Source organism: Medicago sativa, chromosome 7, assembly GCF_051527215.1.
Source record: "Medicago sativa cultivar Bolivia chromosome 7, Bolivia_mono, whole genome shotgun sequence".
NCBI classification, from domain to species: domain Eukaryota; kingdom Viridiplantae; phylum Streptophyta; class Magnoliopsida; order Fabales; family Fabaceae; genus Medicago; species Medicago sativa.
The window spans coordinates 67,278,144-67,289,062 of record NC_140755.1 but is presented as its reverse complement, the minus strand read 5'-3'; the positions used below and the strand labels follow the sequence as shown (position 1 = coordinate 67,289,062).

The window sequence follows — 10,919 nt, the reverse complement described above, 5'->3', positions numbered from 1 at the left end:
CAGAACCGTACTTTTTTCTTCTGTGATTGAAATTTGAATCCTAACAGATGCCGAGAGTTGAGTTATATAGCAACTTGAACCCTGAAAAAAAAATATTATTTACGGATGGAATTTTTTAAAAGGTAATTTGATTGATTTACTTTGAAACAAATTAATTAATTATTAAATTAAATTTATGTTGCTAAGATATTTTACGGTCTCAAATCCATGCCTTTTAGTCGGTATATTTGTTTTTCTTTTCATTCTTTTTTCAGATTCTTTTTTTTCTTTTATCTTCGGGTTTTCTTGATTTTGTATCTTTTTTCTAAATAGTTTTATTTTATTTTGACAAAAAAGTAAATAGTAATTGTTTTCTTATGACTAGCGAAAATCTTTTCCGTTATTTTTATTGCGCTAACACGTGTAAATTATCAACGATATTTTATAGAAATTTGCATGTAAATTACAAACGATATTTTATTTAAATTTACATGTAATAAAATTATAAATATAGATATAGATATTTGTGACTTTCAAGTGTAACATACTTAACAAACCATATTTATCTTTTTCAATGACAACAATAATATAACAAACATAATAAAAATTCAATGTAACAAACTCAACAAACCATATTTATCTTTTTCAATTACAACAATAATATAACAAATATAATAAAAATTCTTATCTTTTTTAATAACACCACCAATATAACATTGTTATAAGAACATTTGTTTAAGAATATAATTAGAATAACAAAAAAAGTCAGCCCAAAATCCTCTCAACAGGGTTTATTTTCTTTATATATACTAGCGAAAAAAAGAGGTTCCCGTCTTTCCGCTCTTTTTATTGCACTAGCGTTTGAAAATTATGAACGGTGTTTTTTTATGAAATTTTGGTTCCCGTCTTTCCGCTATTTTTATTGAACTAACGTTTGAAAATTATGAACGGTGTTTTTTATGAAATTTTGATTTTGATTAAAACTAAAAATATAAATGTTTGTTGCTTTCAAGTTATAACAAACCAAATTAACCATTATTATCTTTTTCAATCACACCAACAATATAACAAAAATATAATCTAAATTCTTTTTTTTAATGACACCAAGAGCAATCTTTAGTATAGAAAAAGTTGTTTAAGGGTATAATTGGGATAATGAAAAATTAAGTATAGATATATTCACCTAATTTGTTACACATTTTAAATGATAAAGGAAAAAACTGGACATATGTGTATTCATATTGTGTTTGTTACATTTATTTTAATATTTAAATTTATTTTTATCTATTTGTTACATATATTTGTATTGAAAATTGAGGGCATTTTTGGAAAGAGAAAAAGACAGCTCAGTAGTCCTGAAAGGGGTTATTTTCTTTATCTTGGAGGCGGCGTGATTGATATTATGTCTTGCTTAATTCTAACAGTGTCGCAAAATATCTTAAAGAGAACGCTCTGATTGTAACTCAACCCAGTAATAACTTCGATAGATAAAAACTCTTTTTCAAAATAGACTTTGAAAATACAAATACAACTGCTTTGGAAATCCAATAACCAACAGAAAATGATCAGAATTTGAAGGGGTAAAAATGCAACAATCAACATATTGGAGCAATAATTTAACCATTCTTTACTACAAATATACCATTCTTATAATATATGTTGTTTGCATGGGGGAATAAAACTCTAAACCATTTTGTATGTTTCAGTTAGAATGTTGCACTTAGTTTTTGAATGACTTGTTTGTAATTGAGAAGCCTAATAACTTACTTTCAAGAACAATGAGTTATTTCTGGATAACAAACAACGGATTATCACTTTCTTGTAGTAATTTTCCTTGTTGCTGTTGTGAATTCGTTGCAAAAATACCACGCCAATAAATCTTGATGCATGGAGCAAATAAACCAAGCAATCAAATCAAGTGGTTGACAATATAATTCAATCAAAAATTAAACAGCAAGAGAGAAAGGAAGAAGGAGAACACAAAAGAATTTGTTTACTCAGTTCCGTCCAATATTGACCTACTCTAGGGAAGAAAGCAGCTCTCTGTTCCACTATAATGATGAGTTTCTTTTACAAAGAGATATCCGAGGATTAAAAGAATTAGTCTCCAAAACTAATTCTACCCAAGTCCCGAATCTCTTCCCGTGACCAAGAGACTATATCCTAATAGTGTTTTGTTCAAGGTGAATCAAAACAATCCCAACCCTAGTGTTTGTTGCCAAGAAAATTCTCGATAAACCCTAGTTTGTGTGTTGACTTCTAAACCCTGTTTTTCTACCACGTTTTCATCTGATACAAGGTTTATATTTATAGTAAAAATATCCCTAAAAAAATGGAACAGATCCGAACCCAAAAATACGTTTATGTTTTTCTGCTGTCATGCAAAATTGGGCGCCGATTTACTCCCTTCGGCCGCCGAAAATTGTCGAGACAAAAGTCTCAAAAAACTGAGCAAAATCGGGCGCCGTTTTGCACAAACCGGCCGCCGATTTTGGCCTTCCTGAAACCATCAATTTTGAGTCACTTTCAATAGTTGCTAAGTTCTTGATTAGTTGTATCTCCTTATCAAATGTTCATTTAGAATTACTCTTATCCCTTATAAGACTGTGACTATATGCAATCCCATATAAGACTATGACATTATACACGATAACTGAAAAAACTGTACTTAGTTGTAGTACTGAAATGTATACCAAAATTAAGGCCTTAAATACTCCTATTACGTATTCGGACAATCGAAGAACCATGGTGCCATCGCATGGTACACAAACTTTCTCATTTGTAACTTCTATAAATCCACATTAAAAAAGCATTGGACACACTACTACAAAAATGGGCTTATATATATGATAAAGAACGTGGGAAGGGGAAGGTGATTGGAAATAGAACGTGGGATTGATATATATGATAAAAATATTAAAAAAAAATGTTTTCTTTTATACAGCAATCAATTTTTCATAAAAATTGAAAAAAAATTCGAAATATCTGTTATGCAGGGATCGAACTGGGGACATTTTAGTTCATAGCGTTTTTTATTAAAAAAAAAAAAAGAAAAAATTTAGTTCATAGCGTTTTTTATAAAAAAAAAAAAGAAAAAAAAGAAAAAAAATTTAGTTCATAGCGTTTTTTATAAAAGAAAAAAAGAAAAAAATCACAAAATACACAGCTACGGGAATTGAACAGGGGACTTGAAGGACATAGTGGTAATAGTCTACCACTCGGCTATATCAAATTATTTGATAAATAGCGCTTTTTTTAATATATATAACCGCTATTTTTATCAAGCCTACACTAGCGCTTAGCTTTCCATCAAAAGCGCCATATATGATAACAAATTTTTTTTTAAAATATTTATTATTTTTGTTGAATCTATGCTGGCGCTTTATGAACAAAACGCTATATAAACTTAGAAACATAGCTAGCGCTTTTTCAAAAAAGTGCTAGCTTAAACCTCCGTGTTTTGATTTATAGCGCTTTCATGTCAAAAGCGCTATTTAAGGGGCGCTATATTTAATCATTTTTGTAGTAGTGACAAGAGATAGAGCGACACGGTTGAATCAAAACATCCTATGATAAGCAGTTAGTCCTTTGTATTAGAACAACTTTTGGTGACACTCGTGCGATCTAATGCAACTCCAGCTCCATGCAGTGTCAGCGTGTCTGTCAATAACAACATAACAACACTGTTACAAACATGCATTTTGTTGAAAAAGGCAAATGCTATTTCTCTAGAAAAATAGCATCAAGAATTTTTCAAGGCACAGTTGGCAAGTTTTAATTGCATGATTTATTTGTTCACTTCCAATTTTTCAGCCACACCTCCTTGAATTGTGGCAAATAGTGCACTGTGATTGGCTATTCTTTATTCTTGAAGAATTCTTGATGTTATTTTTCTAGAAATATAACATTGCTCGTTGAAAAAAAAACATGTTACTGGCAGTTACGATTTATTATTTATTGTGCATTCAGTAAGAGCAGCAAAACTGTTTTTAACCATAAAAATTTAAGTTTACAAGCAGGGGCAGATCTGGACTCACAATATTGGTGAGGCACAATTTTTTTGTCAAATAATTAAATACCGAGTTTAAGTTAACTACCGTTTGTAACGTGCGGCAGTTAACTTGCATTGGGGTTATTAGGGTAAATTTTGGGTGTAAATGAACAATTTTAATAGTGAGAAGATTAATTTTCAATAACATATGCAAATATGAGGCCCAATCCCATAACAACAAACACACATCCCTTATTATAAAAGTTAATCCTGCCAAGCTGGCAGTAAACCCTAATAACCTTAAGTTTTCCCTCCTTGGCTAACATTTAATGCAGGATAAACTTCCCAACTAACCACTAAACACTCAAACATTTATGTTGACCTTTGATATACCTTTGTGCAGTGAATAGGGTTTTCAAACTACCCAATTAACATCTCTTATGTACACACATAACTATAACTATGATTCAAATTCTTCATTCCACTCTATATATACATGCATGCTGTCACCCTCCATATTTTGGACTTTACCTTGGAATATGAATTGTTGCATGGAAAATAGTTGGAATTAATACACACGGCTCAATACACATTGAGACAGTTGGGCGCATGTCTTTCAATACACACTGAGTCGGTGAATGCGCCTTTCTTCTCTACCTTTCATTATGTGAAATCAGTCTTTCTTAAAAATTTCTTAATGTAAGTTCTTTCATTTTTGTTTTGTATTTTCATTTTTGAAGTTGTTTACTTCATTGCAATGAATTTTGAGTTAGATATAGGTTTAACTGTTGTTTGTGACTCATGTGATAGAGTTGAGGTTTCTTTGGATTGGTGGAATAAGAGTGACTTGGTTCATATGCGATGTCGACAAGCAAAATGAACTTCGGCGACGATGCTTTCGCCAAACTCTAGCCGACGTCATGCACACCGATCAAGGTCGCCAAATACCATTGACAATGTCTTGATCTCTCTATCTGATAACCACACCTTTCCTTCATTTGGAGTTTCCTTTTGCGATGAGCTTGAGGTATCTTCTCTTCTTCTTTAAAAAGGTGGAGTTCTGTGGATCCCTTTTTCTTTACTGTCTTTTATTAGATCATATATAGATTTCATTAGAATGTTTCAACAATAATAGATTTAATTTTAAGCAAGTTTACTTTTTGTGCAGTCCTATACAGTACCAATTCAATCTCAAGTCTCAACCCCACATTTTAAGTAGGTTTACTTTAAGATTAGTTCTATATTATTTTCCCCAGATATTTTATGGATATTTTCTGTATATATGTTAGTCAAAAACAATTATTTTGCAGTGAATACATTGTCTTTCATGCATTGTGAAGATTGTTGTTGTGATCTAAAGTGAGATGAAACCTCTATTTTTTTTTCTTCATTTGAACTTCTCTTTTTTGTATTTATAAAAAAACTACCAGCTATAAGCTCAAAAGCTACTTGACATAGCTTCTCAAAAAACGCTATAAGCTAGTGGAAAAAGCTTTTTACCCAACACATCTTATTATATCAAAACAAACTTATAAGCTAGTCCAACAAGTTATAAGCCAGCTTATTCGTGTTACCAAACACAACCATGATGGGTTGAATTTGATGTGAAATTTTAATTGTTACAAGCCCTATAGTGTAAATTAATTAAGATTGTATACCTAAATATAATTAAATAAAAATTAAAAGTTACCTTATTAAAATTCATTTGTTTTATAGAAAAAATTGACTCATTTATTTGACATTTAATGTTACATTTGTATATTACATTTTGATTGGTTGATATCTTGAAGGGGTAAATACCCCCTAAACAAGAGAGGGTAATGTAGAAAAAACAATTATTTTTTCTTTTCTGATAAGCTGCAATTGTGTAATTTCAATTCCTTAATTTAATTAATTTAATCTCATGTGAAATTAATTGGGATTCATAAAAGTAAAGGAAAGATATGGAATAATGGAGTAACCCTGCCATATGATTGTGTGATTCATTGAGGCATATGCATTTTTATTAGCAACCAGTAACCAAGACTGTTAAAAAATTGATAAATGCCGACAAATTCCTTCACGATGCATTCATGACATGAGGTGGCAAATTCTAATTGGCCCTTTAACAACAATCTTCCTTGTTTTCCGCCAAGGTAAGAGAGTAAAACGACAAGCAATTAAAGAATTTACACGCTCTGGATGTTTTCGCTATGAAAAATTCGCTCTATATAGCACTCCTGTAAAAAAATACATTAAAGATCCACACCTTTGTGATGCATGGGTCCAACCAACCAAGAATTTGATGAATGCATATGCCAAGACTGTTTTATGACATATATAGTAAATTGTTATTTGTATTCATTTGAAAATGCACCAAGAAATTTACAAACCGATGATTTGATTGAAAACTATCGTCCTAATTGAAGTTTTTAAGGATTGTGCATATATCTAACTATTTTTATTTATATTGTTTTGTCTGTAATTGAAACTCATGACACAACTGCAAGTTTCAAAACTTGAAAGTGGATAAAAGTTAGGTTTTGACAGGGGACTGAAATTGAGGGAGAGAAAATAAGATCAAAATTTGTTTTGGTTACAATCTAAATTGCGGATTCAATAAAATAACGGGGATTAAAACTTCATTTAAATATATTTTTAAATTTAAAATTTATGTTTACTAAAAATTGCATATGTCCAATTTTAGACAATTTTTTAGAGGTTCATATTAGACCCCCTTTTTTTATTATATTTGAAGAAGAAACAATTATTGTCTTATTTTTCAATTGTGTATGTATATTGTTGTGATGTGAATGGTGTTAAGATCAATTGTGTTTAGCTAAAAAAAAACCAATTGTCTTATTTTTGGTACTCTAATTTTATTTTCATATTAGTACCAATAATACATTATCTCGACAAAACTAGATAAATAACATCTGACATATAGTTTCTTCAAAAAAAAAATTTGACATATAGTTCACCCGTGTGGAGCACGGGTGCTCGATTTAGTAACCCTAAATATTTGATAGCCATGTAGTCACATAACATTAACACAACCGCTTTGCTACTTTTCGTTTCTGCTTCTTCTTCAACACTTTTCTTCATCCTTGTCCATTCATACTTGAAGGTTCCATGGTTTTTGCATGTGATTTCTTCTTTTTTTCCACTAGTACTCTGCTTGTGATTAAGGGATTTAGTTTCAGTTTATTGTTTCAATTCATTGTCTTCAAATATGAAAAAAATTGAAAAAGATCAGTTTGGGCTGATGTGGCACTTGCCACACCAGAACCTGTTCCTGTTTACAAGGGAACATATTTTGCTCTTTTGCATTATTTTGCATTAAGTGGTGGCTATGCAATGCCCTTTATCCCTACTCCGCAAAGTGCAAACTAAGCAAAAGATAAATTTTAGAACTAATGCAGAAATTGGATCACCCATATAGTTGCTTTAGAGTACTTAGAATTAAAAGTTAAACTTATTAGCAGAAAAGAAATGTTAAGAATGGAAAGGAGATAGGTGATAGCGACAAAATATATAAAAAAAGGTAACATATAATAGTTAAGCATATTGTTGTTAAAATCCCGATACTTGAAATCTTAAGATTGTGATTTTGCTATGCCTTACTGATATGAATCCTGAGGAGAATCCTACATTATTTAAAATCCATTCAAAATAGCTTATGCTTAAGCGATTCTACAATTTTGCTGTTATTTTTTTTTTAAACTGCAAAATTTATTAATAATAAAATTCCTTCTCAAGAAGAACAAAGATCAGCAAGATAGAAACAAGCAAAGGGCAAAAAAAGGCTAAGCTTGAACACAACCCAAAATCGGCAAGAGCTAGCGGCCACAGTGATGGACCTATATCAGAAAGGGCTCAGCTTTGCCTTATAATTGACGGGTTCGTGATGTGATGTAGGCTTGTAACATCTAGGTTTGGAATATTTTCTGGACTTTGTTGTTTTATTATTTTAGATTTGAGACTTTGAGTCTTTTATGTTTAAGTTTTAATTTGTCACTAGTTTGTTTTGTATTTAAGATTTGAGACTTTGATTCATTTATGTTTAAGATTTGAGACTTGGTTGTTTTATGCTTGCATTACGATTTCAAGCTTTTAGTAGTCTATGCACTTTATAGTATATTTAAGTAGAATCCTTCGATTTTGTTTGAGATCTTCGATTTCGAGATCTTGTTATCCCCTTCTGATTCAACAAGTTGATTGAGTAGAACCAACTAATTCAAATAAAACTGCAATCCTATCTAAAAAATTTAGATAATTGAATTGCATGTTATTTTAATCTTTTGAATGGTAACTTTTTCTTCAAAACCAATATGTGAACACCCCTACCAGCACCAATTCACAAATTAAATTAAAGATTGTTTCCCACAACTTTCTTTCTTCCTAACAGTAAAGATAGTAACTCATAGCCACAGCACATCAAACACAACTAAATTTACATATATTAGAGTTATCTCTCTTATACTTGATGCTCTATGTATTTTCTACTCACACCTCAAAACAATACAATGTTTCAGTATGTAGCATATTGCATATATCAATGATTCAGAAAAGGTAACTGGTATACAATTTGAAAGGAAGATAGTGAAACATGCGCATCTCTGTGTCTCTGTTCTTTGGGTAGTAGGCTTGGTCCTTTTCTAATACATGTCACCACAATCTCTTATTAACGTACTACAATTAAGAAAAATAGAATTGAGAAAACATATGCTTCAGTACCAACAAGGTTAGCAAAAGATGAATCCTATTGAAGATTCTCTTATTATCAACTGTTCAATATGTAACAATCTCCCTCACACTTTCATTTGTGTAGTAAAATGGAAAATAATTCCATACTCTAGTTTTATTTAAATCTTGTTGAAGACAAACCCAGTCATGACTGTTCAATTCAGAGATTGTCAAGCTGTTACAAATTGTAAAAAAAATAAATTGAATTCAAACAAATAATCCATAACAAAGAACAACTTACTTTCCATTTGTCGAATCTAAACTTTCAACATAATTATTGAAATAGATCCACCTATCTCCATTCATAGTTTGCACTACGTTATTAGTTCTCCAATTATAAAGAATTGGTTGTCCTTTACGATCCCCCAATATCAATGTATCATCGCTCTCAGAAAGACATAAAGGCAACAACGGACACTGAATTGGATTTTTTTGAAGATTCTGATAACTAATTTTAAGGAATTGATTCCATGACTCTTCAACTCCAAACTTCATCATCTTCCATATAACGAAATTTTCAGCATGAGAAAAACACATACAAAGACAATCCATGAAAACACAGAAAGTTGGCTCAACCAACAACAATTCATTAGAACCTCGAGGTGGCAACAATTGTGTGTACGTCTCTGTCCCCAAATCAAGTGAGATGATTGCAAAATTCTGAAAGGCAAGATTGCTCGAATCATATGTAATATCATTTCAAACGACCAACCAGTTAAGATTTCCGCTCAAATACATACAATTGTAGCAGCAAAATCCAGAGGGAAAACTTACATCGGGAAAGCTTAGAATATTTCTCCAAATATTTTCACCCAAACTAAAAACTCTCGCATCTCTACTCATTTCACAAAAGTTCACTACCTTATAGGTGTTAGTTAAATAATCATAACCAAACCCAAAGCCTTCTTCCATATGTATTAGTAGAAGAAGTTCCCAATTTTTTAGACACTGTCCTTGTAGCCGGGTTATAGAAATAAAACCATCTTTCTAAATCATTATAACCAAGCAAACAGAATAAACCATTGCAGGAACCAACCATCGCAAGGGTACGTTCTTCTTTCAATATGCAGCGAGGATGGATCAACGGGTTCTTCACTAAACCATGTACGGGCAAGTAATTGACTGTGAGACATTCCAGCGTAACAGATGGAATCTCTATTAGTACTATGTGTTTGATTCGTTCGGATTTCTTTTGGTGAATTTTAATAAATTTAGGGTTAGAGACTAAAGCATTCCAAGATTTGCAAACGCACCTGAATCGCATAAGAAGTTTCACGGTAAGGAAAGATAAGACTTCAAGGATAAGATCTTCGGGGATAAATACTGGTGGAGAGAGCAGCGGCTTATCGGGATGAAGCAGTGTAGCTGAAGGAATATTCATCAGAATGTTTTGGTTTGTTCTGTATCGGAAAAAAAATGGAACCCTAACAGTTGCTAAAGTTAATTTATATAGCAATTTGATGTGATTTTTGGATGGACTTTTTCAAAGGTTATTGGATGGATTTGATTTGAAATAAATTAATAATTATTAAATTAAATATATGATGCTAACAAATATTTTTCTGTCCCAAATTGAAGCCTTTTTAATGGGATATGTATTAGACACTTCTGTTTGCCACCTCTAACCCTTGCCATCTATCCATCCATCATAACTCCGATTGCCACATCCAACAACCATTATTATTACTAGCGGTTTCCACTCTTTTTTATTTCACCAACGTCTGTAGATTATCAACGATATTTTATAGAAATTTTATGTGTAAATTACAAACGATATTTTATATAAATTAAAATTAGAAGTATAAATATTTGTGACTTTTTAAATGTAAAAATTCAACAAACCACAGTTCTCGTGAGCTAAGCTCAGTTGGTAGGGACAATGTATAATATATGCAAAGTCAGGGGGTTCGAACCCGGACACCACCAAAAAAATATTCAACAAACCACATTTGTGTTTTTCAATGACAACAATAATATAACAAATATAACAAAAATTCTTATCATTTTTAATAACATCAACAATATAACAATATTATACAAATATTTGTGTAAGGGTATAATTGGAATAATAAAAAAGTCAGATCAAAATCTCCCTGAAAGAGACTATTCTCTTTATATATAGTATAGAATAGATTATTACTATTATTGAAGAAACCATTGTTATAATTTATTAAAACTATTACTAAAATAAAAAATTATAAATAGTTGATATATAAATAATTTT

General features: G+C 31.0%; 1 pseudogene; it reads right to left on the bottom strand.

The window, feature by feature from the left end:
- Nucleotides 1-8,932: 8,932 nt before the first annotated feature.
- On the bottom strand, nt 8,933-9,607 carry LOC146907901 (F-box/kelch-repeat protein At3g06240-like; annotated as a pseudogene).
- Nucleotides 9,608-10,919: the final 1,312 nt, after the last annotated feature.